The sequence below is a fragment of the Pleurodeles waltl genome, chromosome 7 (genome assembly GCF_031143425.1).
Source record: "Pleurodeles waltl isolate 20211129_DDA chromosome 7, aPleWal1.hap1.20221129, whole genome shotgun sequence".
Classification (NCBI taxonomy): domain Eukaryota; kingdom Metazoa; phylum Chordata; class Amphibia; order Caudata; family Salamandridae; genus Pleurodeles; species Pleurodeles waltl.
This window is the reverse complement of record NC_090446.1, coordinates 1,062,376,911-1,062,402,168: the sequence shown is the minus strand read 5'-3', so window position 1 is coordinate 1,062,402,168 and position 25,258 is coordinate 1,062,376,911. Positions and strand designations below refer to the sequence as shown.

The 25,258-nt window shown below is 49.8% G+C and overlaps 1 protein-coding gene across 2 annotated transcripts in view; it reads right to left on the bottom strand.

The window, feature by feature from the left end:
- Window positions 1-25,258, bottom strand: part of COPRS (coordinator of PRMT5 and differentiation stimulator) — a 449,578-nt gene that overhangs the window by 340,233 nt on the left and 84,087 nt on the right. The gene's annotated exons all lie outside the window — the stretch shown is intronic.

Below are 25,258 nucleotides of genomic sequence, written 5' to 3'. Positions count from 1 at the left end.
TGCCACATGCTTAGGTAGATTGTGTGGCCATCAGTAGAGGGTAGGGATTTGGAATTCTGAACCTACTGCATTGCCACAAGTTTTTGTGACCCCCACCTCTCTCAGTAGTCCACCACAGACATCTGTGAATCCTTGATAATAAGATGTTACCAAATCCAACTATTACCTCTTACTTCCTCTTAATTTGTAGAACACCAGGCACCTATGCCAACACTAAAGCTATCCGACTTGATACAACAACAAACCCCCATCTTGGCCACCCAAACCTATATATTCCAGGAAACCTCCAAATATGGTTTGGCAAGATTAGTCTTCCAACATCCACAGCTATCACAATCAAACTTGAAGCCTTCAATAAACAACAAACGGTTTCTGGACCAAACTCACAGCGCAGGACACAAGCTGGATGACAAATTTGCATCAATAGTACAAACCACAGTTACAAGCAACTCCCCGACAAGCTGATTGGCTACAATATCACCTTCAAGATCCACACACCTATCAATAACACTTTGAAGACAACAAAATCCACCAACAACAAACACTCGCACAGACAATGGAAAAATCAGGCATCCAGCAACTTAAAACCCACCTTGAAAATACCCCAATAAATACGCTGCCAAAAGACATACACTCCTCATATAACTGGATCTCCACTGCAATGGACAAACAGATACCAAAACACACATATCAAATGTTAACCACAGAAATAACACAACATGCGTTAATGACAATATCAAAAGAATGAAAAACACAACTCAACATACTACAACATGAATGGAGAAAGTCAGGAGATGAAACGGACAAAAGCATTACGACACTACAACAGAGCTTACAATGGAGCCATCAGTACCACAAAAGACACCACTATTTCATGTGCAAGACTGAGGCAGACTGCTCTTCCAAAGAACTCCATGAAATGTCAACAGAATTCCACAATTCAGAGTGCCTAGACACCACAATCACAATACCTCTGTGACAAAATCTCCAACTAGTTGATCTGAAAAAATTGAAATTACCTGAAGGAGAACACAGACAACACTATAACAATGTGTGATGTAACAATCACAAAAGAGACATCAATTGCATCTATCTATCAATCAATGCATACCTTCAATTTCCTGTCACAAAAAGATTTCCTCAACACTATCACTGCAGCCAGACCATCATGATCACCATCAGACCAACACCAACAAAAATCTTTAAAGATATCCTTCACTCCATGTAGGAAGTTGGCTCTGTATGTGCTATTTCAAAGTAAGGAATAGCATGCACAGAGTCCAAGGGTTCCCCTTAGAGGTAAAATAGTGGTAAAAATAGATAATACTAATGCTCTATTTTGTGGTAGTGTGGTCGAGCAGTAGGCTTATCCAAGGAGTAGTGTTAAGCATTTGTTGTACCTACACATAGACAATAAATGAGGTACACACACTCAGAGACAAATCCAGCCAATAGGTTTTGTTATAGAAAAATATATTTTCTTAGTTTATTTTAAGAACCACAGGTTCAAATTTAACATGTAATATCTTGTTTGAAAGGTATTGCAGGTAAGTACATTAGGAACTTTGAATCATTTCAATTGCATGTATACTTTTCAAGTTATTCACAAATAGCTATTTCAAAAGTGGACACTTAGTGCAATTTTCACAGTTCCTGGGGGAGGTAAGTTTTTGTTAGTTTTACCAGGTAAGTAAGACACTTACAGGGTTCAGTTCTTGGTCCAAGGTAGCCCACCGTTGGGGGTTCAGAGCAACCCCAAAGTTACCACACCAGCAGCTCAGGGCCGGTCAGGTGCAGAGTTCAAAGTGGTGCCCAAAACGCGTAGGCTATAATGGAGAGAAGGGGGTGCCCCGGTTCCGGTCTGCTTGCAGGTAAGTACCCGCGTCTTCGGAGGGCAGACCAGGGGGGTTTTGTAGGGCACCGGGGGAGACACAAGCCCACACAGAAATTTCACCCTCAGCGGCGCGGGGGCGGCCGGGTGCAGTGTTAGAACAAGCGTCGGGTTCGCAATGTAAGTCAATGAGAGATCAAGGGATCTCTTCAGCGCTGCAGGCAGGCAAGGGGGGGCTTCCTCGGGGAAACCTCCACTTGGGCAAGGGAGAGGGACTCCTGGGGGTCACTTCTGCAGTGAAAGTCCGGTCCTTCAGGTCCTGGTGGCTGCGTGTGCACGGTCTTTTCCAGGCGTCGGGACTTAGGTTTCAGAGAGTCGCAGTCAGGGGAAGCCTCGGGATTCCCTCTGCAGGCGGCGCTGTGAGGGCTCAGGGGGGACAGGTTTTGGTACTCACAGTCGTAGAGTAGTCCGGGGGTCCTCCCTGAGGTGTTGGTTCTCCACCAGCCGAGTCAGGGTCGCCGGGTGCAGTGTTGCAAGTCTCACGCTTCTTGCGGGGAGATTGCAGGGTTCTTTAAAGCTGCTTCTTTGGATAAAGTTGCAGTCTTTTTGGAGCAGGTCCGCTGTCCTCGGGAGTTTCTTGTCGTCGTCGAAGCAGGGCAGTCCTCAGAGGATTCAGAGGTCGCTGGTCCCTTTGGAAGGCGTCGCTGGAGCAGAGTTCTTTGGAAGGCAGGAGACAGGCCGGTGAGTTTCTGGAGCCAAGGCAATTGTTGTCTTCTGGTCTTCCTCTGCAGGGGTTTTCAGCTAGGCAGTCCTTCTTGTTGTTGCAGGAATCTAATTTTCTAGGGTTCAGGGTAGCCCTTAAATACTAAATTTAAGGGCGTGTTTAGGTCTGGGGGGTTAGTAGCCAATGGCTACTAGCCCTGAGGGTGGGTACACCCTCTTTGTGCCTCCTCCCAAGGGGAGGGGGTCACAATCCTAACCCTATTGGGGGAATCCTCCATCTGCAAGATGGAGGATTTCTAAAAGTTAGAGTCACCTCAGCTCAGGACACCTTAGGGGCTGTCCTGACTGGCCAGTGACTCCTCCTTGTTATTCTCATTATTTTCTCCGGCCTTGCCGCCAAAAGTGGGGGCCGGGCCGGAGGGGGCGGACAACTCCACTAGCTGGAGTGTCCTGCGGTGCTGTGACAAAGGGGTGAGCCTTTGAGGCTCACCGCCAGGTGTTACAGCTCCTGCCTGGGGGAGGTGTTAGCATCTCCACCCAGTGCAGGCTTTGTTACTGGCCTCAGAGTGACAAAGGCACTCTCCCCATGGGGCCAGCAACATGTCTCTAGTGTGGCAGGCTGCTGGAACTAGTCAGCCTACACAGATAGTCGGTTAAGTTTCAGGGGGCACCTCTAAGGTGCCCTCTGGGGTGTATTTTGCAATAAAATGTACACTGGCATCAGTGTGCATTTATTGTGCTGAGAAGTTTGATACCAAACTTCCCAGTTTTCAGTGTAGCCATTATGGTGCTGGGGAGTTCGTGTAAAACAGACTCCCAGAGCATATACTCTTATGGCTACCCTGCACTTACAATGTCTAAGGTTTTGCTTAGACACTGTAGGGGTACAGTGCTCATGCACTGGTACCCTCACCTATGGTATAGTGCACCCTGCCTTAGGGCTGTAAGGCCTGCTAGAGGGGTGTCTTACCTATACTGCATAGGCAGTGAGAGGCTGGCATGGCACCCTGAGGGGAGTGCCATGTCGACTTACTCGTTTTGTTCTCACTAGCACACACAAGCTGGCAAGCAGGGTGTCTGTGCTGAGTGAGAGGTCTCCAGGGTGGCATAAGACATGCTGCAGCCCTTAGAGACCTTCCTTGGCATCAGGGCCCTTGGTACTAGAAGTACCAGTTACAAGGGACTTATCTGGATGCCAGGGTCTGCCAATTGTGGATACAAAAGTACAGGTTAGGGAAAGAACACTGGTGCTGGGGCCTGGTTAGCAGGCCTCAGCACACTTTCAATTGTAAACATAGCATCAGCAAAGGCAAAAAGTCAGGGGGCAACCATGCCAAGGAGGCATTTCCTTACACAACCCCCCCCCCAAACGAAAGAGGATGAGACTAACCTTTCCCTAGAGAGTCTTCATTTTCTAAGTGGAAGAACCTGGAAAGGCCATCTGCATTGGCATGGGCAGTCCCAGGTCTGTGTTCCACTATAAAGTCCATTCCCTGTAGGGAGATGGACCACCTCAACAGTTTAGGATTTTCACCTTTCATTTGCATCAGCCATTTGAGAGGTCTGTGGTCAGTTTGAACTAGGAAGTGAGTCCCAAAGAGGTATGGTCTCAGCTTCTTCAGGGACCAAACCACAGCAAAGGCCTCCCTCTCAATGGCACTCCAACGCTGCTCCCTGGGGAGTAACCTGCTGCTAATGAAAGCAACAGGCTGGTCAAGGCCATCATCATTTGTTTGGGACAAAACTGCCCCTATCCCATGTTCAGAGGCATCTGTCTGCACAATGAACTGCTTAGAATAATCTGGAGCTTTTAGAACTGGTGCTGAGCACATTGCTTGTTTCAGGGTGTCAAAGGCCTGTTGGCATTCCACAGTCCAGTTCACTTTCTTGGGCATTTTCTTGGAGGTGAGCTCAGTGAGGGCTGTCACAATGGATCCATATCCCTTCACAAACCTCCTGTAATACCCAGTCAAGCCAAGGAATGCCCTGACTTGAGTCTGGGTTTTTGGAGCTACCCAGTCCAGAATAGTCTGGATCTTGGGTTGGAGTGGCTGAACTTGGCCTCCACCTACAAGGTGGCCCAAGTAAACCACAGTTCCCTGCCCTATCTGGCATTTGGATGCCTTGATAGAGAGGCCTGCAGATTGCAGAGCCTTCAAAACCTTCTTCAGGTGGACCAGGTGATCCTGCCAGGTGGAGCTAAAGACAGCAATATCATCAAGATAAGCTGTGCTAAAGGACTCCAAACCAGCAAGGACTTGATTCACCAACCTTTGGAAGGTGGCAGGGGCATTCTTTAAACCAAAGGGCATAACAGTAAACTGATAATGCCCATCAGGTGTGGAGAATGCTGTTTTCTCTTTTGCTCCAGGTGCCATTTTTATTTGCCAGTACCCTTCTGTCAAGTCAAAGGTACTTAAGAATTTGGCAGCACCTAATTTGTCTATGAGCTCATCAGCTCTAGGAATTGGATGGGCGTCTGTCTTGGTGACAGAGTTGAGCCCTCTGTAGTCCACACAAAACCTCATCTCTTTCTTTCCATCTGTGGTGTGAGGTTTGGGGACTAAGACCACTGGGCTAGCCCAGGGGCTGTCAGAGCGCTCAATTACTCCCAATTCCAGCATCTTGTGGACTTCCACCTTGATGCTTTCCTTAACATGGTCAGACTGTCTAAAAATTTTGTTTTTGACAGGCATGCTGTCTCCTGTGTCCACATCATGGGTACACAGGTGTGTCTGACCAGGGGTTAGGGAGAAGAGTTCAGGAAACTGTTGTAGGACTCACCTACAATCAGCTTGCTGTTGGCCAGAGAGGGTGTCTGAGTAGATCACTCCATCTACTGAGCCATCTTTTGGGTCTGATGACAGAAGATCAGGGAGAGGTTCACTCTCTGCCTCCTGATCCTCATCTGTTACCATCAACAGATTTACATCAGCCCTGTCATGGAAGAGCTTAAGGCGGTTCACATGGATCACCCTCTTGGGGCTCCTGCTTGTGCCCAGGTCCACCAGGTAGGTGACCTGACTCTTCCTTTCTAGCACTGGGTAAGGGCCACTCCATTTGTCCTGGAGTGCCCTGGGAGCCACAGGCTCCAGAACCCAGACTTTCTGCCCTGGTTGGAACTCAACCATTGCAGCCTTTTGGTCATACCAAAACTTCTGGAGCTGTTGGCTGGCCTCAAGGTTTTTGGTTGCCTTTTCCATGTACTCTGCCATTCTAGAGCGAAGGCCAAGTACATAGTCCACTATGTCTTGTTTAGGCTCATGAAGAGGTCTCTCCCAGCCTTCTTTAACAAGAGCAAGTGGTCCCCTTACAGGGTGACCAAACAGAAGTTCAAAGGGTGAGAATCCTACTCCCTTCTGTGGCACCTCTCTGTAAGCAAAAAGCAGACATGGCAAGAGGACATCCCATCTCCTTTTGAGTTTTTCTGGGAGCCCCATGATCATGCCTTTTAATGTCTTGTTGAATCTCTCAACTAAGCCATTAGTTTGTGGATGGTATGGTGTAGTGAATTTGTAAGTCACTCCACACTCATTCCACATGTGTTTTAGGTATACTGACATGAAGTTGGTACCTCTGTCAGACACCACCTCCTTAGGGAAACCCACTCTGGTAAAGATACCAATGAGGGCCTTGGCTACTGCAGGGGCAGTAGTCGACCTAAGGGGAATAGCTTCAGGATACCTAGTAGCATGATCCACTACTACTAGGATGTACATATTTCCTGAGGCTGTGGGAGGTTCCAGTGGACCAACTATGTCCACACCCACTCTTTCAAAGGGGACCCCCACCACTGGAAGTGGAATGAGGGGGGCCTTTGGGTGCCCACCTGTCTTACCACTGGATTGACAGGTGGGGCAGGAGAGGCAAAACTCCTTAACCTTCTGGGACATATTGGGCCAGTAGAAGTGGTTGACTAACCTCTCCCACGTCTTGGTTTGTCCCAAATGTCCAGCAAGGGGAATATCATGGGCTAAGGTCAGAATAAACTCTCTGAACGACTGAGGCACTACCACTCTCCTAGTGGCACCAGGTTTGGGGTCTCTGGCCTCAGTGTACAGGAGTCCATCTTCCCAATAGACCCTATGTGTTCCATTTTTCTTGCCCTTGGACTCTTCAGCAGCTTGCTGCCTAAGGCCTTCAAGAGAGGGACAGGTTTCTTGTCCCTTACACAGCTCCTCCCTTGAGGGTCCCCCTGGGCCTAAGAGCTCAACCTGATAAGGTTCAAGTACAAAGGCTCAGTTCCCTCAGAGGGCAGAACTTCTTCCTGAGAAGAGAGGTTCTCTTTTTCGGACTGTGTTGCAGTTGGTTTCCCAACTGACTTTCCTTTTCTCTTGGTAGGCTGGGCCATTTTTCCAGACTCCAGCTCTACTTTTTCACCCTGTGCCTTGCATTGTGCTCTTGTTTTTACACACACCAGTTCAGGGATACCCAGCATGGCTGCATGGGTTTTTAGTTCTACCTCAGCCCATGCTGAGGACTCCAGGTCATTTCCAAGCAGACAGTCTACTGGGATGTTTGAGGAGACCACCACCTGTTTCAGGCCATTGACCCCTCCCCATTCTAAAGTTACCATTGCCATGGGATGTGCTTTAGTCTGATTGTCAGCGTTGGTGACTGTATAAGTTTTTCCAGTCAGGTATTGGCCAGGGGAAACCAGTTTCTCTGTCACCATGGTGACACTGGCACCTGTATCCCTCAGGCCCTCTACACTTGTCCCATTAATAAAGAGCTGCTGCCTGTATTTTTGCATGTTAGGAGGCCAGGCAGCTAGTGTGGCTAAATCCACCCCACCCTCAGAGACTAGAGTAGCTTCAGTGTGGACCCTGATTTGCTCTGGGCACACTGTTGATCCCACTTGGAGACTAGCCATTCCAGTGTTACCTGGATTGGAGTTTGGAGTGGAACCTTTCTTGGGACAGGCCTTGTCTCCAGTTTGGTGTCCAGACTGACTACAGTTTCGACACCAGGCCTTTTTGGGATCAAAGTTTTTACCCTTGTACCCAGGATTGTTTTGTGAAGAGGCTCTGGGCCCACCCTCCTGTGCAGGTTTTTGGGGGCCTGTAGAAGACTCTTTACTATTTTTATTTTTGGCTGTCTCACCACCTTTCCCCTGGGGAGGTTTTGTGACCCCTTTCTTTTGGTCACCCCCTGTGGAAGTTTTGGACACCCTAGTCTTGACCCAATGGTCCGCCTTCTTTCCCAATTCTTGGGGAGAAATTGGTCCCAGGTCTACCAGATGCTGATGCAGTTTATCATTGAAACAATTACTTAACAGGTGTTCTTTCACAAATAAATTGTACAGCCCATCATAATTACTTACACCACTGCCTTGAATCCAACCATCTAGTGTTTTTACTGAGTAGTCTACAAAGTCAACCCAGGTCTGGCTCGAGGATTTTTGAGCCCCCCTGAATCTAATCCTATACTCCTCAGTGGAGAATCCAAAGCCCTCAATCAGGGTACCCTTCATGAGGTCATAAGATTCTGCATCTTTTCCAGAGAGTGTGAGGAGTCTATCCCTACACTTTCCTGTGAACATTTCCCAAAGGAGAGCACCCCAGTGAGATTTGTTCACTTTTCTGGTTACACAAGCCCTCTCAAAAGCTGTGAACCATTTGGTGATGTCATCACCCTCTTCATATTTAGTTACAATCCCTTTGGGGATTTTCAACATGTCAGGAGAATCTCTGACCCTATTTATGTTGCTGCCACCATTGATGGGTCCTAGGCCCATCTCTTGTCTTTCCCTCTCTATGGCTAGGATCTGTCTTTCCAAAGCCAATCTTTTGGCCATCCTGGCTAACTGGATGTCCTCTTCACTGGAGTTATCCTCAGTGATTTCAGAGTTGTTGGTCCCTCCTGTGAGGGAACCTGCATCTCTGACTATTATTTGTGGAGTCAGGGCTTGAAAAGCCCTGCTCTCCCTAAGTAGGACTGGAGGGGGGGAATTTCCCTCCAAGTCACTATCTTCATCCTCTGAGTTGCCATCCTCAGAGGGGTTGGCCTTTTCAAACTCTGCCAAAAGCTCCTGGAGCGGTACTTTGGTAGGTTTGGGGCCCATTGCTATTTTCTTTAGTTTACAGAGTGACCTTAGCTCTCTCATCTGTAGATGGAGGTAAGGTGTGGTGTCGAGTTCCACCACAGTCACATCTGTGCTAGACATTTTGCTTCTAAAAGTTGGAATACTTTTTAAGAATCTAAAACTGGTTCTAGAATCTAATTCAAACTTTTACAAACTTTTAAACTCTAAAATAAATGCTAAACAGGATCTAACACAAGGCCCTAGCAGGTCTTTTAAGAATTTAGAAACTTTTCAAATTGCAAAAATCAATTTCTAATGACAATTTTGGAATTTGTCGTGTGATCAGGTATTGGCTGAGTAGTCCAGCAAATGCAAAGTCTTGTACCCCACCGCTGATCCACCAATGTAGGAAGTTGGCTCTGTATGTGCTATTTCAAAGTAAGGAATAGCATGCACAGAGTCCAAGGGTTCCCCTTAGAGGTAAAATAGTGGTAAAAATAGATAATACTAATGCTCTATTTTGTGGTAGTGTGGTCGAGCAGTAGGCTTATCCAAGGAGTAGTGTTAAGCATTTGTTGTACCTACACATAGACAATAAATGAGGTACACACACTCAGAGACAAATCCAGCCAATAGGTTTTGTTATAGAAAAATGTATTTTCTTAGTTTATTTTAAGAACCACAGGTTCAAATTTAACATGTAATATCTTGTTTGAAAGGTATTGCAGGTAAGTACATTAGGAACTTTGAATCATTTCAATTGCATGTATACTTTTCAAGTTATTCACAAATAGCCATTTCAAAAGTGGACACTTAGTGCAATTTTCACAGTTCCTGGGGGAGGTAAGTTTTTGTTAGTTTTACCAGGTAAGTAAGACACTTACAGGGTTCAGTTCTTGGTCCAAGGTAGCCCACCGTTGGGGGTTCAGAGCAACCCCAAAGTTACCACACCAGCAGCTCAGGGCCGGTCAGGTGCAGAGTTCAAAGTGGTGCCCAAAACGCGTAGGCTATAATGGAGAGAAGGGGGTGCCCCGGTTCCGGTCTGCTTGCAGGTAAGTACCCGCGTCTTCGGAGGGAAGACCAGGGGGGTTTTGTAGGGCACCGGGGGGGACACAAGCCCACACAGAAATTTCACCCTCAGCGGCGCGGGGGCGGCCGGGTGCAGTGTTAGAACAAGCGTCGGGTTCGCAATGTAAGTCAATGAGAGATCAAGGGATCTCTTCAGCGCTGCAGGCAGGCAAGGGGGGGCTTCCTCGGGGAAACCTCCACTTGGGCAAGGGAAAGGGACTCCTGGGGTCACTTCTGCAGTGAAAGTCCGGTCCTTCAGGTCCTGCGGGCTGCGGGTGCAGGGTCTTTTCCAGGCGTCGGGACTTAGGTTTCAGAGAGTCGCGGTCAGGGGAAGCCTCGGGATTCCCTCTGCAGGCGGCGCTGTGGGGGCTCAGGGGGGACAGGTTTTGGTACTCACAGTCGTAGAGTAGTCCGGGGGTCCTCCCTGAGGTGTTGGTTCTCCACCAGCCGAGTCGGGGTCGCCGGGTGCAGTGTTGCAAGTCTCACGCTTCTTGCGGGGAGATTGCAGGGTTCTTTAAAGCTGCTTCTTTGGATAAAGTTGCAGTCTTTTTGGAGCAGGTCCGCTGTCCTCGGGAGTTTCTTGTCGTCGTCGAAGCAGGGCAGTCCTCAGAGGATTCAGAGGTCGCTGGTCCCTTTGGAAGGCGTCGCTGGAGCAGAGTTCTTTGGAAGGCAGGAGACAGGCCGGTGAGTTTCTGGAGCCAAGGCAGTTGTTGTCTTCTGGTCTTCCTCTGCAGGGGTTTTCAGCTAGGCAGTCCTTCTTCTTGTAGTTGCAGGAATCTAATTTTCTAGGGTTCAGGGTAGCCCTTAAATACTAAATTTAAGGGCGTGTTTAGGTCTGGGGGGTTAGTAGCCAATGGCTACTAGCCCTGAGGGTGGGTACACCCTCTTTGTGCCTCCTCCCAAGGGGAGGGGGTCACAATCCTAACCCTATTGGGGGAATCCTCCATCTGCAAGATGGAGGATTTCTAAAAGTTAGAGTCACCTCAGCTCAGGACACCTTAGGGGCTGTCCTGACTGGCCAGTGACTCCTCCTTGTTATTCTCATTATTTTCTCCGGCCTTGCCGCCAAAAGTGGGGGCCGGGCCGGAGGGGGCGGGCAACTCCACTAGCTGGAGTGTCCTGCGGTGCTGTGACAAAGGGGTGAGCCTTTGAGGCTCACCGACAGGTGTTACAGCTCCTGCCTGGGGGAGGTGTTAGCATCTCCACCCAGTGCAGGCTTTGTTACTGGCCTCAGAGTGACAAAGGCACTCTCCCCATGGGGCCAGCAACATGTCTCTAGTGTGGCAGGCTGCTGGAACTAGTCAGCCTACACAGATAGTCGGTTAAGTTTCAGGGGGCACCTCTAAGGTGCCCTCTGGGGTATATTTTGCAATAAAATGTACACTGGCATCAGTGTGCATTTATTGTGCTGAGAAATTTGATACCAAACTTACCAGTTTTCAGTGTAGCCATTATGGTGCTGGGGAGTTCGTGTAAAACAGACTCCCAGACCATATACTCTTATGGCTACCCTGCACTTACAATGTCTAAGGTTTTGCTTAGACACTGTAGGGGTACAGTGCTCATGCACTGGTACCCTCACCTATGGTATAGTGCACCCTGCCTTAGGGCTGTAAGGCCTGCTAGAGGGGTGTCTTACCTATACTGCATAGGCAGTGAGAGGCTGGCATGGCACCCTGAGGGGAGTGCCATGTCGACTTACTCGTTTTGTTCTCACTAGCACACACAAGCTGGCAAGCAGGGTGTCTGTGCTGAGTGAGAGGTCTCCAGGGTGGCATAAGACATGCTGCAGCCCTTAGAGACCTTCCTTGGCATCAGGGCCCTTGGTACTAGAAGTACCAGTTACAAGGGACTTATCTGGATGCCAGGGTCTGCCAATTGTGGATACAAAAGTACAGGTTAGGGAAAGAACACTGGTGCTGGGGCCTGGTTAGCAGGCCTCAGCACACTTTCAATTGTAAACATAGCATCAGCAAAGGCAAAAAGTCAGGGGGCAACCATGCCAAGGAGGCATTTCCTTACACTCCACCTGTGAAGAAGCGGTAGCCAGATGTCTACTCAACGCGTCCCTGAAACAAGGTTCATTCCCACCTGACCTCAAAATCTCCTACATCCGTCTCCTCAGACTCACAGCGGGCAAAACAGAGTAGCGCCTTTATTACTACTGGATTTATGGGCAGCATTTGACCCTGTCCACCACCACATGCTACTACAAAGACTCCACAATATCGGAAATTGTGAAAATGCTTCAAAAGGGATAACTTCTTCTCTCACACACAAAGTGTAGTCTGCCTATCACCTTTCACATTACCTCTTCACACAAAAGACTGTGGCATTCCTCAGGGGTCTACCTAACCTCCTTACCTAGTCTGATTAAATCATACAAACCTCCCTGTTACAAATATGTAGAAATGTACAAATCATTTTAGAAATGGATAGTCCCGAAGACTTCTGAAATTAAAAACTCAATGACTGCCCTCATGCCATAAACATATAGATGATGAATAGCCATCTAAAGCTCAATACTGCAAAGACAGAGATTATGGTATATGGACGATGGCGAAGCCAATGTTCTGCCCACTGTATTAAGACACAGGAAACCGCCACCTTTTCCAGGGTGGTATCAACGACATCAAAAGCCTGGCAGAAACAGATCCCAGAAGTCAAAGGACTTACCTGTGGAGACTCAGGGAAGAACCACAATGCCATGGAGCCCGAACACCAACAACAATAAAGACAACCACAGTGAGTACAGCCGCCTAGCACACAGGAGAGGGCGGGGAGGAAAAAAGAGCGACACACACTCAACACCATAAACACAAGCAAATGCAGCAACATAACATATTTACCCCGTACCCCTCAGGAATAATGCAAGGACAACTCCAATAGATAAAAGTGAGCGTAATAAGATAAAATAATAGCAATACGTGCATCCAAATCAAAAAGTAGATACATATTTACAAATGAAGCAACACAGCCCAGTCCCCAATGTTCGTGGGCCACAGGGCCACATTAAAAAGTCCAAGGCCCCACTTCACTCCTGCAACAACACGGAAAGAACACTGCAGGGGCATCAGGTTGTATATAGGCAGGCACCTCAGGGGCACGGGGAATGGGGGGGCACATCAGCCAGCAGATGGTACAACACCTTTGGTCCTACAGGGGGCAAAATGCCCATTTCTTTGTCCTGGGGAGTGCAAGGCCAAAGTCTCTCAAGTGGATGGCTTCTCCACTGGTTCTGGAGGGGGCAACATGCCCATTGCTTTGTCCTGGGGAGTGCAAGACCACAGTCTCTCAAGTGATTGCTTCTCCACTGGTTCTGGAGGGGGCATCGTGCCCAGTGAGCTTCATCCTGGGGAGGATGGGCTGAGTGGACGGCTTCTCCACTGGTTCTGGAGGGGGCATACTGCCCAGTGAGTTTCATCCTGGAGAGGATGGGGTGAGTGGATGGCATCTCCACTGGTTCTGGAGGGGGCATCGTGCCCTGTGATGCAGATCTTGGGGAGTGCACCATCACAGTTTCTCAGGTGGGTGTCATACCCATAGGATTTGCAGGGGAAAAGCCGCACAACAGCCCATGGAGGCAGGTCTACAGAATGTCCGCCGACGATGACAGCTGTTCAGTGGTGCTGCTGCTGGTAGTTGTGAGGGGAGGCTCCAGCCCATCCCCTGCAGTCTCAGATGGCTGCCCGCTGGTAGTGGCGCTGCTGCTGGTGGCGGTGGTGGTGCTGCTGGTGGCGGTGCTACTGGCAGAGCTGGTGGTGGGGGGAGGGGGAGACTCCCGCCCATCCCCTGCAGTCTCGGACGGCTGCCCACCATGGTTGATGGTGTGGGCTCCGACAGTCTCAGCACCAGGCCCCTTGTCCTTACTGCCTGCTGGGGCAGGCCCCTTGCCCTTCCTGCCAGCAGCTGGGGATGGCTCCTTGCTCCTTTTGGGAGCAGCTGGGGATGGCTCCTTGCTCCTTTTGGGAGCAGCTGGGGATGGCTCCTTTCCCTTCCTTGGAGCAGCTGGGGATGGCTGCTTGCCCTTCCTTCCTGCAGCTGTGGGTGGCTGCTTGCCCTTCCTTCAAGCACTTGGGGCAGGCACCCTTTCTGTCTGGCTGCTGGTGGCCAGTATCCTTTCCCAACTGAAGTTGCTGGGGACACTACTGTGCCCGTGGACTGGGTGGCTGAGGTGCTTGCCTGGGTTTTGACCACCCTGGCATGACGTGAAGGACGGGAGGGGAGGGATAGGGAAGAGGTCAACAGTGGAGAGGAAAAGCTTCTTAGGGACACTGGGACAGGTAGATGGAAAATGTGAGAGAGTGGAGGAAGAGGGAGTGGTTGTAGGAGGTGTCAGTCTGCTGTGTTTGGGTACAGGTGCATGGGCTGGATGCTGTTGGGTGTCCGAGTGCTGGCGTTTGTGTACTTTGGGAGGAGGGGGCACAGACAGTGTGAGAGGACACAGGGGATGTGTGTAAGGATGTGGGGGTAGTAACTGCCAGTGAGGTGTGTGTTCCGATAGGTGTGCTGGTGATGGTGGTAGAGGATGAGGATGTAGTGCATGCAGGTGTGAGTGGAGACGCAACTGGGAGAGCGGTGGACAACGAGGAGGAGGGGGCCACAGTTGAGGCAGTGGATGTTGGCATGTCTGCATCTGGATGGTGTTTGTGTGAGTGCCTGTGGGATGAAGTGTGGTGCTTATGTTTGCCAAGTCCACTCTTGTGTGTTGTCTTGTGTGCTTGGGATAGGCTGGGGTTGAGGGGAATGGGACTGGGAAGAGGAAGTTGGAGGGGGGATGGTGGAAACAGGGACAATGGCTGCCATCAGAGAGGAGGCCAGACCTTGGATGGATCTCTGTTGGGCCAACCCAGTGTGAATGCCTTCCAGAAATGCACTGGACTGGTGCATTTGGGCTACCAGCCCCTGGATGGCATTCACAATGGTTGACTGCCCAACAGAGATGGATCGCAGGAGGTCAACAGCCTCCTCACTCAGGGCAGCAGGGCTCACTGGGGCAGGGCATGAGGTCCCTAGGGCGAAGGAGATGCCCACCCTCCTGGGTGAGCAGGCACGGGAAACACGATGAGGGGATGCTGGGAGGGCGGTGCTGGTACGGAGTGGCGGCTGTACCTGTAGCTGGGGCGGACACAGAGGTCCATCGGAGGAGGTATTCATGTCTGAACTGTCCCCTCCAGTCTTCGCTGTGGTGCTCCTCTCGCCCTCCATCCCACTGGTGCCCTCACCGTAGGTGGATTCTGCCTCCTGGGTCCTGTGGGATGCAGTTCCCTCCGTCGCCAGTGCCTCTGCTCCTCCACCAGATTATGCTAATGCACATAAGGAAAGGATGACAAAACAAAAAGGGAGGGGGAGAGACAAAGGATACACTTGGTCAATGGCGGCACCAACACCACCGTTGGCGTACACAACACACACACACACAAAGGAACAGCCCTACACAATAGGCAATGCACTACCAGTTACAATGCTCATCACCAGGCCATGGGTAGGGACAGAGACTGCCAACTGCAGCATACCTGGGACCACACACCCCTGCCCAGTATTGGATGCCTACTAGCTAGGTTGGAGGAATTTCACATCAGAACCCTGCCCAACATGGGACCTATTCTGCAATGTCATGCCTGGCCTAGGGGCACCTGCAAGCCCACATCCCCCACCCGGATACCACCCCACCAGGCGTAAGTAGTAATGAAGGGCACTGTACTCACCCCCTTGTTGCCCCCAAGCGCCTATCCAGCTCTGGATAGGCCACCGCCATTATGCGGGCCATCGGGGGGGTAAGGGTTTGACGGGCACCCCTTCCTCATTGGGAGGCCATCCACAGATGGGCCTCTGCCGTCTTCCGTGCCCAGCATCTCAGGTCCTCCCACCGTTTGAGACAGTGGGTGCTCCGCCTGCCGTAGACCCCCAGGGTCCGCAGATCCTTGGTGATGGCACGCCATTTAACCTTCTTTTGATGGGCACTGTCCTACAGAGGAAATAGACACAGGGAAAGGTATTAGTCAGACCATCCTGCCTGTTGCACTCATGGCCCACCATGCCCCTTACCATCCCCAATAGCACAGACATGCCCCACCATACATGCTGCACGCTGCCCAGGGCCCATCCACCAACCCCATATCCACACGAGGACGGGTGTAAGGGGGGCAAGCAGGCCATGGATCCTGAGTCACAGATCACAATTTCACATTCTGGACATATGCCACCAAAATATTGTAACAATCACAATATGCATTGAACTGTAGTGGTTACAATGTATAGATAATGAGCAGCTGCTCACTCTTTTGCCCCAGATTGCAACCGCTGCAGATGAATAGGAGATAGAGACATCCCCCAGTGTACAGACCCCTTGTGGACAGGCACATTATCCTCACCTACAGACTTGACAGGGCCACAATCACAGAGCTGTGGGCCCAATTGGAGCTTGACCTGATATCTGCTATCCGTCACCCTACTGGGATTCCCCCCCCCCCGCCCTTGTGCAAATACTATCAGTGCTCCATTTTTTGGCAACAGGTTCTTTCCAAGTGACAGTGGGCTTGGTAGCAGGAATGTCACAGCCAATGTTCTCAATAGTGCTGAACAAAGTGTTGTCTGTCCTGATTAAACACATGTGCAGCTACATCTTTTTCCCCCAGGGGGAGGATTTGGCCACAGTGAAGGCGGACTTCTATGCAATGGGACATATTCCCAACATCATTGGTGCGATCGATGGGACACATATTGCATTTGTCCCACCCCAGCAAAATGAACAGGTGTTCAGAAATCGAAAAGGTTATCACTCGATGAATGTGCAAATGTGTGTGTTTGGCGGCCCAGTACATCTCTCAAGTCAATGCTAAGTATCCAGACTCAGTGTATGATGCTTTTATCCTGAGGAATAGCAGCATCCCAAATGTGATGGCCCAACTCCAGAGGCATAGGGTGTGGCTAATAGGTGAGCCCTGATTCCCACCCAGTGGATGCTGGGTATGGGTATGGTGTGGGCCATAAGGAATAGTATGTGGCTAACTGGTGTCCCTCGATAGTTGCAGCTGACTCAGTCTTATATCCTGGCAGGGGGTCTGGACAATAGTCTCTGGCTTCTGCCTGGTTCACAGGGAAATTTGCAGGGTGGTTCTCCTTCTGCAGGGGGGAGGGGTGCTGGTGGCCTGTTGGTCCTGTGGCAGGGCCCCCTGTCCACTAGCAGCAGCGGAGGTGGAGGGCTGATCAGTAGTCTGGCTAGGGTCAGGGGCCCGCTGGTGTGCCACTGCCTCCCTCATACTGCTGGCCATGTCTGCCAGCACCCCGGCAATGGAGACCAGGGTGGTGTTCATGGACTTAAAGTCCTCCCTGCAGCCGCATGTTCTCCTGCATCTTGTCCGGGATCTGGCCCAGAGTATCCTGGGAATGTTGGTATGCTCCCAGGATCACAGGGAGTGCCTCCTAGAGAGTCTGTTCCCGGGGGCCTGTCCTCCCCCTGGCGCACAGCAGTCCTCCCAGCTTCCCTTGTTGTCCTGTGCCTCTGTCCCCTGAACCGTGTGCCCACTGCCACTCATCCCAGGTCCCGGATTGTCCTGGGTTTGTGGGGTGCCCAATGGTCCCTGTAGTGGTGGACGCACTGCTGATTGACATGTCCTGGGGACAGAGGTATGAGCCCGCTGGGTGGGTGCTGTGGTGGCGTTCTCTGAGGAGGCTCTGTGGTGGTGTCAGACTGTGGCTGGGTAACAAACTGTCCGAAGGTCCCTGATGGGCCAGGTTGGTCATGCAGATCCAGGCGACCAGAGCTGCGGTCATCACTGTGGGCCTCTTCTGTAGGGGGACTGGATGTTGCTGGTACCTCTTCTCCGGTGACATTGGCTGGGACACCTGTGGGTATGTAAATGCAGTGTTATTTTTGTGTGTGTGACATATTGTACATGGGTGGGTTGCCCTCTATGGTTGTTAATGCCCTGGCAGCATTGCCTTGCGTGAGTTATTTGGTAGGATAGCCGATTGCCTCTAGTGTGCATGCTGTAGTGATAGCTGTCCATGCAGGGCTGTGAGTGGTCTCCATGCATTGGTATGGCTTGCAGGGCTTGGCATTGGGATGAGTGGGTTGTGAGGCGGGGGGGTTGAGGGATAGTAATAGAGAGTTGTCTTACCAGAGTTGCTCCTCCCATGTTGTTAGTTGTGGGGGAGGAGGTGGGGGTCCACTCCTCTGTACTGCGAGCTGGAGTCTTGCTGCAATGGAACGCACCTTCCCCTGTAGGTCGAGCCACCTCTTCCTGATGTCATCCCTAGTTCTTGGGTGCTGTACCATGGAGTTGAACCTGTCCATGATAATCTGCCATAGCTTACTTACCTGTAACTGTAGTTCTCCAGTATTGGAAGCTTTCATAGATTCACATGCTTGAATACTTCCCCGATGTCGAGATGGGAGCCCCTGGTGGAATATACAACCTAGGCCTGAAAATGTACATACACAATACATGGCCTAGGACTCAATTGAATAACCTATCACAGTAATTTTGTCAAATAGTCCCAAACTCAAATTTGAACCAATCCGATTGCCTCACCCCATAGAATGTCCTGTGAGGAGCTGCCTTCCCTCAGATTTTCCGAGCATAAGTGCTGTGACAATGAAGAACACTGAAAAAAGAGAGAAGGTGAGCTCCCCCGGGGAGGCGGGTGGGTCGCATGTGAATCTATGAAAGCTTCCAATACTGGAGAACTACAGTCACAGGTAAGTAACTTATTTCTTACTCCAGTATTGAAACTTCCATAGATTCACATGCTTGAATAAGACTCGCAAGCAGTAACCAGCACATTTTCTGTATTCATGAAACACTTTTACCATATAATAAAAATATCATCTGCATTAGAACAGGTAAATGCAAAGCAATAAGAGTTAACACACCCAAACATAAATCTTTATGCATAAGATGTACGTTAGCATTAAACACCTAAGGACTGCTTGACCCACCCGCTGCATCTCGGAGCGTCTCAACATCCAAACAGTAATGCTTCGTGAAGGTGTGTGTTGTTCTCCACGCCGCTGCTCGGCAGATGTCTGGCAGGGACACACCAGAGAAGAGCGCACAGGATGTAGACTCCCCTAGTGGGATGCGCACGTACTCTGGCCTGGCATCCAGGAGTCGACCAGCCCTATGGCGCTTGAAATTTATCTAGAAATTGTCTGTTTAGTGACAGGATGCCATCTTCTAGGCGCACTAAATGCAACAAAGAGTTGATTTGATTTCCGGATCAAAGACGTTCGCTGCAGATAGAACTTAAGGCATCTTTTGACATTCAGAGAATGAAGCAAACTTTCTGCTCCCATCTGAGGCTGTGGAAAGAAAACCTTCAGCACCACTGGCTCATTATTATGAAAGTCTGATGGAACCTTGGGGATAAACTGGGGATTGGTTCGCAGGGTGACCTTATCGCCAGCAAATTTCAGAAAGTGTTCTTGGATGGTAAATGCTTGAATTTCGCTGACTCGAGGAGCAGATGTTAAGGCCAAGAGAAGCGCTACCTTCCAGGTGAGGTATTTCATGTCCGATTTATGAATGGGCTCAAATGGTTCCTTCATTAGCTGACCCAGGACTGTATTTAGCTGCCAAGCTGGAGGCTGTGTTCTGACTGAAGGAAAAGACCGGAACAGACCTTTCATGAATTGCTGGCTGAGACTATGAGACCAGAGGGATGGCCCCTTAGAAGGTCATCTAGATCTGGAGATAGCGGTGTTAACCTAATAGGACGACACATGGACAGCAACAGAAGTTCTGTGTACCACGGTTGACGTGGCCAGGCTGGAGCAATTAGGAGTATCAGACATGGCTCTGACTTGATCTTACTGATGACCCGCGGAAGTAGAGGTATCGGAGGAAAAGCGTAAGCATAAATCCCTGACCATGCTATCGAAAGGGCATTTCCCCACGACCTTGGTTGGTGATGGCAGCTTGAATAAAACCGGCATTTTGCGTTCTGGGTCGTCGCAAACCAGTCCAGATTTGGTTTTCCCCATGTTAGGAATATTGCGTACAGCATCCGCTAATTCAGCTCCTATTCGTGGGAAGATGTGCCGAGCCTGCTTAGCTAGTCTGCTGTGGTGTTGCTCTCTCCTGGAAGTTGTTCTGCTCTTATGTGCACTGAGTGTTGAATGTACCAGGTCCAAATGGCCTGCGCTTCCCTGGAGATGTTTGCCGGTGTTGTCCACCAATCGAGGGAATCTAAGATCCTTGCTGTTACGGTATGATGTCCCCGAAGGAACCTTGCATCTGTTTCCATTGTTTGTCGAGCTCCTCTTGAAGGGGGCACATCCGAAGGAGACAGTGGGGACTTAGATTGATACAGGAGGACATCATCCCCAGTAATGACGAACTTCCGAACTGAAAGAGACTTTCTTTTCTGAACTGCCCCTGCTAGATTGAAGAATTTGAGTTGTCTTTCCTCCGTTGGCAACACCTTTGTTTGAGCTGTGTCCAATATAGCACCCAGGTAAAACTATTCTTCTGGTAGGCTGAAGATGGGACTTCTCTCGATTGAGAGTGAGACCTAATTGTTTGAACAAGCGTAAGGTCGTCTTGAGAGAGTAACAGAGACTGGATGTCAGAAGCCTAAAGTAACCAGTCGTTCAGATATGGGTCTATTTGGTGTCTGTAGCACCTTAGATACGCTGCAACAGGGGCTAGGCACTTAGTAAAAATCCGGGGAGCGGATTTGAGTCCGATAGGTAGCACTTTGAATTGAAAGTGCCGGCCAGCTACCATAAATCGTAAGAATTTCCTGTGCTTCGGGTGAATGGGTATGTGGAAGCAGGCATCCTGCAGGTCTAGGGAAGCCATAAAATCTCCTCTGTTGAGAAGCTGCAAAACATCCTTCAATGTTACCATGAGGAAGGACTGCTTCTTCAGGTATTTGTTGAGCTCCCTCAGATCCAGGATGGGTCTCTACATGCAAGATTTCTTCCTGATTAGGAAGAAGCGAGAATAGAAGCCTCTTCCTTTTTGAGAATAAGATACAGCCTCTATTGCTCCTTTGGATTACATGACATCTATTTCCAGGAGGAGAAGATGTAAATGCTGTTGATGTACCCAGGAAGGCGGAGTCTCGGGGGCATGCAAGTGAACTCTAGCAGATTACCATAACTTATTATGTCTAGAACCCACTTGTCGTTTGTAATCTGACACCAACATTGTAGGTGATGTCTCAAAGAAGGAGAGGCAGCCGGCACTTGGAGGTTGTTACTGTCTGCGGGAGGTGTCTGCGGGTTGTCTCCCTGACTTTCCTCTGGGAGGAGGTCTGCTGTATGCCGCTGCTAGAGGCTGCCTGATGATACTGGGGTCTGGAAGATTGTAAATGTGAGGGATAAACTGGGTCCCTGAATGATTGGTAACCACCCCAAAAAGAAAACTGTCCTCTACCCCTGGCTCCGCAAAAGGGCGTGCGTTTATACTGCAGTGATCCTAAAGACCTGGCAGTATTATTGTCTGCTTTGATTGCTTGGAGAGCTTCATCCACATGCTTGCCAAAAATGTCTTGTCCATCATAAGGTAGATCAAGAATCTTGGTTTGGACAGCCGGTCAAATATTTGTGGCTTTAAGTCACCCTTGGTGCCTTCAGACAGTTGATCCAGCCAGGAGCCGAAACCCCATAGTGGCAATGTCTAATGCACAATCAACAACCTCTGCAGACGAGCGCTGTCCTTCAATGAGAATCTTCCTCACTTCGGTCTTGCTAGAATCAGGAAGATCATCTACAGAGTGAGAAAGGTAAGACCATAGCTGCCTATCATATCTTCCCAGGAGCGCCAGGAAGTTTGCAGCGTGGACCACAATGCCAGACATGGAAGAAAATCTTTTTCCAATGTTGTCAAAAGCGCCTACCATCCTTGGCTGGGGGTGCAGATAGAGGTGTCGAAGGGTTTCTAGAGTGCCGCTGGGCAGCCTGAGAAGCCACTGAGTCTGATTTCGGATGTACCACCAGGCAAGCAGGGGCGTCATCTGCCACTTTATATTTCTTATCTAACACTGGCAATACCGCTGGCACCGTAGCAGGGTTTACGCATAATTTAAAATCCCCGATTCCACACGCGGTCTATAATAGGGATTGCTCTGACCACCTTCCTATGCGGTTCTTTAAAGTCATATAAGATGCAATCCTGCTGTGTGGACGGCATCTGAAGCTCAAATTGTGCAGCCGTCTTCTCTAATAAATTATTAAAAGAAACAATATCCTCCGGAGGGGACTCAACAGAAGTTGGCTCTAGTGAGGGGGGTGTTGGAAGTACATAGTCATCCCACTCATCCTGATCCGAAAGTACTTCCCCCTTCTTCAGCCTCTTCGTCTGACAAAGCCTGGGCTTGTGGACCCTATGGAGCTTGAGAATAAATCTGTGGAGTAGCAGGGAGAACTGGTAGAGGTACCGGAGTACATGGTACAGTAACCACTGGAATCGGATCTGTTGCAGACTGTGGATGGAAGCGCTCCTTACAATCCACCAGCATGGCCTGTATGTCAGAAACCAGACCAGAAGACATGCACACCATTCCCTGTTGCTGCTGTGGGACTGGATCATGGTAGGTTATTATAATAAGAGTCGTTGTCAGAGTACTCCAGACATTTTACATGTAACGGAGACGGACTCCTGGCTACTCCAAATACTCCGTCCTCTTCTGATTAGTCATCATCATTGCCATCCAAAAAGCGACATGGCAAAAGTCTTGACACCTTACTTGGTGATGTGACAGACTGTCAAATGAGTATTTGCAGAGCATACTCCTCTTGAGACTTTCAGAGTGGTACAGAGGTAACGACGATTGTCTTTGCTGTTTTGCCTGAATCATTTTGACTGTCAATGAAAAAAAACCTGGTGTCTATGTTGGCGTCGACGATATCGTAGTTACTGGAAACTAATGACAAGAGTACTGTCAATCCGAGTGCCGTCGTCAGAGGTGTCTTCGATGAGGGCATCGTCGGAGGCACCGCTTACAGGAGTGTCGACGTGAGACCAACCGTCGATGGGAGGGTCGTTGACAAGTATAGCGTTGACGAGATGGGGTGTCCCGTCGACAAGGATGATAGGGTCGTCGACAAGGATCCTACAGCCGCTGTCGTCAACATTGATAGAGTGACTATTACAGGCATCACTGACAAAACAGTCGTCGACGAGAGTACCATTGAAGATGGCGCCGTCAACAGTGCAGAACTTGGTTTCTTGAACTTGTGTAGAACCTTCAAAGGTGGAGTAGGCAGTTCAGAAACAGCCTTTTTAGAGGATTTTCTGAGGTATTCTGACCCCTTATGATTGCCTGTTCTCTTTTTCTGTGGAGAGCCGTGACTCTTTGAAGAGGTCCCAGCTGATTTCTGAGCCTTCCTGCTTTATTTTAACAGGTGTTTTAGGACCGGAGACAGGGAAGAGGCACTATCCTCATCAGAGGCTGAGTGGCCAGCCTTACCTTTTTGAAGCCACAAAACCAGACGACCCTCTCTATCCGTCAAAGTCTTTGTAGAGAATTTTCTACATATCTTGCAGTCCTTTGTTTTATGACTAGGATATAGGCAGTAAATTCATTCCTGATGTGGATCATCCACATATAATCTTTTCTTCAAACAAAAAGGCACAGGATCTAAAAAGGCCCATACTTGGCGTCTGACATTGCAGCCAGTTTGAAGCACCAGAGAAGAAAAGAAATGTCCAAAATCCAGGTAGTAGTCTTCTGAGAGAAACGTTTTGAGCAGAGCTCAAAGGAAACTCCTCAGCAGGGAAGGCAGCTCTTCACAGGGGGTTCTATGGGGTGAGGCAATCTGATTGGTTCAAATTTGAGTTTGGGTCTATTTGACGAAATGACTGTGATAGGTTATTCAATTGAGGCCTAGGCCATGTATTGTATATGTACATTTTCAAGCCTAGGGTGTATATTCCACCGGGGACTCCCATCTCGATGATGGGGAAGTATTCAAGCATGTGAATCTATGAAACTTCCAATACTGGAGTAAGCTCTTACCTCCACCAAAGTTGGACAGTGGGCGTGAGGACCGTCCGGACCACTTGAGTCCACCACCCGTGATGCAGGATCCACACAGCTCTTCAGGAGAGGGGATTTGCGCAGCCAGTCGTAGTTCCAGTTGGTGCCTGCTGAAGCAGGGGAGTGGCTCCTTCACCCCAAGGGAGATTCCCTTCGCTCTTCTGGTGCAGGCTGAAGACGGGGCGTCCTCAGAGGATGTACAACCAGGAAACAGTTGCAGTTGCTGGCAGAAGCCAGAGATACAATGTTGCAGAAGGCGTCTTGCTTATTTATTGCAGCTTGCAGAGATCCTAGAGGGTCCAGATGCAGTTTCGTCAGTGAGAAGTCAAAGTGGAGGATGCAGAGGATTCCTGCTGGAGTCTTGCAATACGAATCTGAAGAACCACCCAAAGGAGAGACCCTAAATAGCCCTGAAAGGGGGAATTGGTCACCTAACCAGGTAAGCACCTATCAGGGGAGGGCTCCGGCGTCATCTGCTGGCACGGCGCACTCCGATCCTCCCAGAGTACCCTGCCAACTTGGAATCCAAGATGGCAAAACCTCTGGAGGAGCTCTGAGCAACACCCTGGGGTGGTGATGGACAGGGGAGAGGTCACTCCCCTGTCCTTTGTCCAGTTTCGGGCCAGAGCAGGTACTGGGGGTCCCTGAACTGATGTAGACTGGTTTATGCAAGGAGGGCACCAAATGTGCGTTTCCAGTGGCTTGGCGAGGCTACCCCTCCCAAGCCTGTAAGACCTATTTCCAAAGGGACAGGGTGACCACACCTCTCCCAAAGGAAATCCTTTATTCTGCCTTCCTGGGCTCGAGCTTTTCAACAACAGGCAGGCAGAAACCTGTCTGTGAGGTGGCAGCAGCTGGGGCTGCCTGGAAAACCTGAGAAGGCCGCAATAGCAATACTGGGGGTCCTCTAAGGAGCACCCTGAGTGCATGGAATCATCCAACCAATGCTTGCAAAAGCCTTGGGGTATGATTCCAACATGTTTGATACCAAACATGCCTATGTTCAGTGTTACCATTATGTAGCTGGACATAGGTAGTGACCTATGTCCAGTACACGCGTAAAATGGCAACCCGCACTCACGAAGTCCAGAAAATGGGCCTCTAGGTCGTGGGGGCAGCTCTGATAGAGAAGGGGTGCCCTCACACACAGGTACTTTGCATCCTGCCCTCAGGGCTGGAGGTCCTGCTACAGGGGTGACTTATAAGTGACCTGGTTCAGTGTAAATGGCAGTGAAAGGGTGCTTGCACCTTTTCACGCAGGCTGCAATGACAGTCCTGCAGAAGCCTCTGCAAGGGCTCCCTATGGGTAGCAAAATGTATGCTGCAGCCCATAGGGTTCCCATGGAACCCGAATGCCCTGGGTACCTAGGTTCCATATACTAGGGACTTATAAGCGGGCACCAGTATGCCAATTGTGGGTAAAATACTGTGTTAACAGTAAGTAACAACCAAATTTAGAGGAGAGAGACAGCATAATCACTGGGGTCCAAGTTAGCAGGATCCCAGTGAACAGAGTCAAGCACACTGACATCAGGCAGAAAATTGGGGTAACCAGGTCAAGAAAGAGGGTACTTTCCTGCACAGACCAGATAGGACAAGAGCTGAGACGTAAAGTGCCA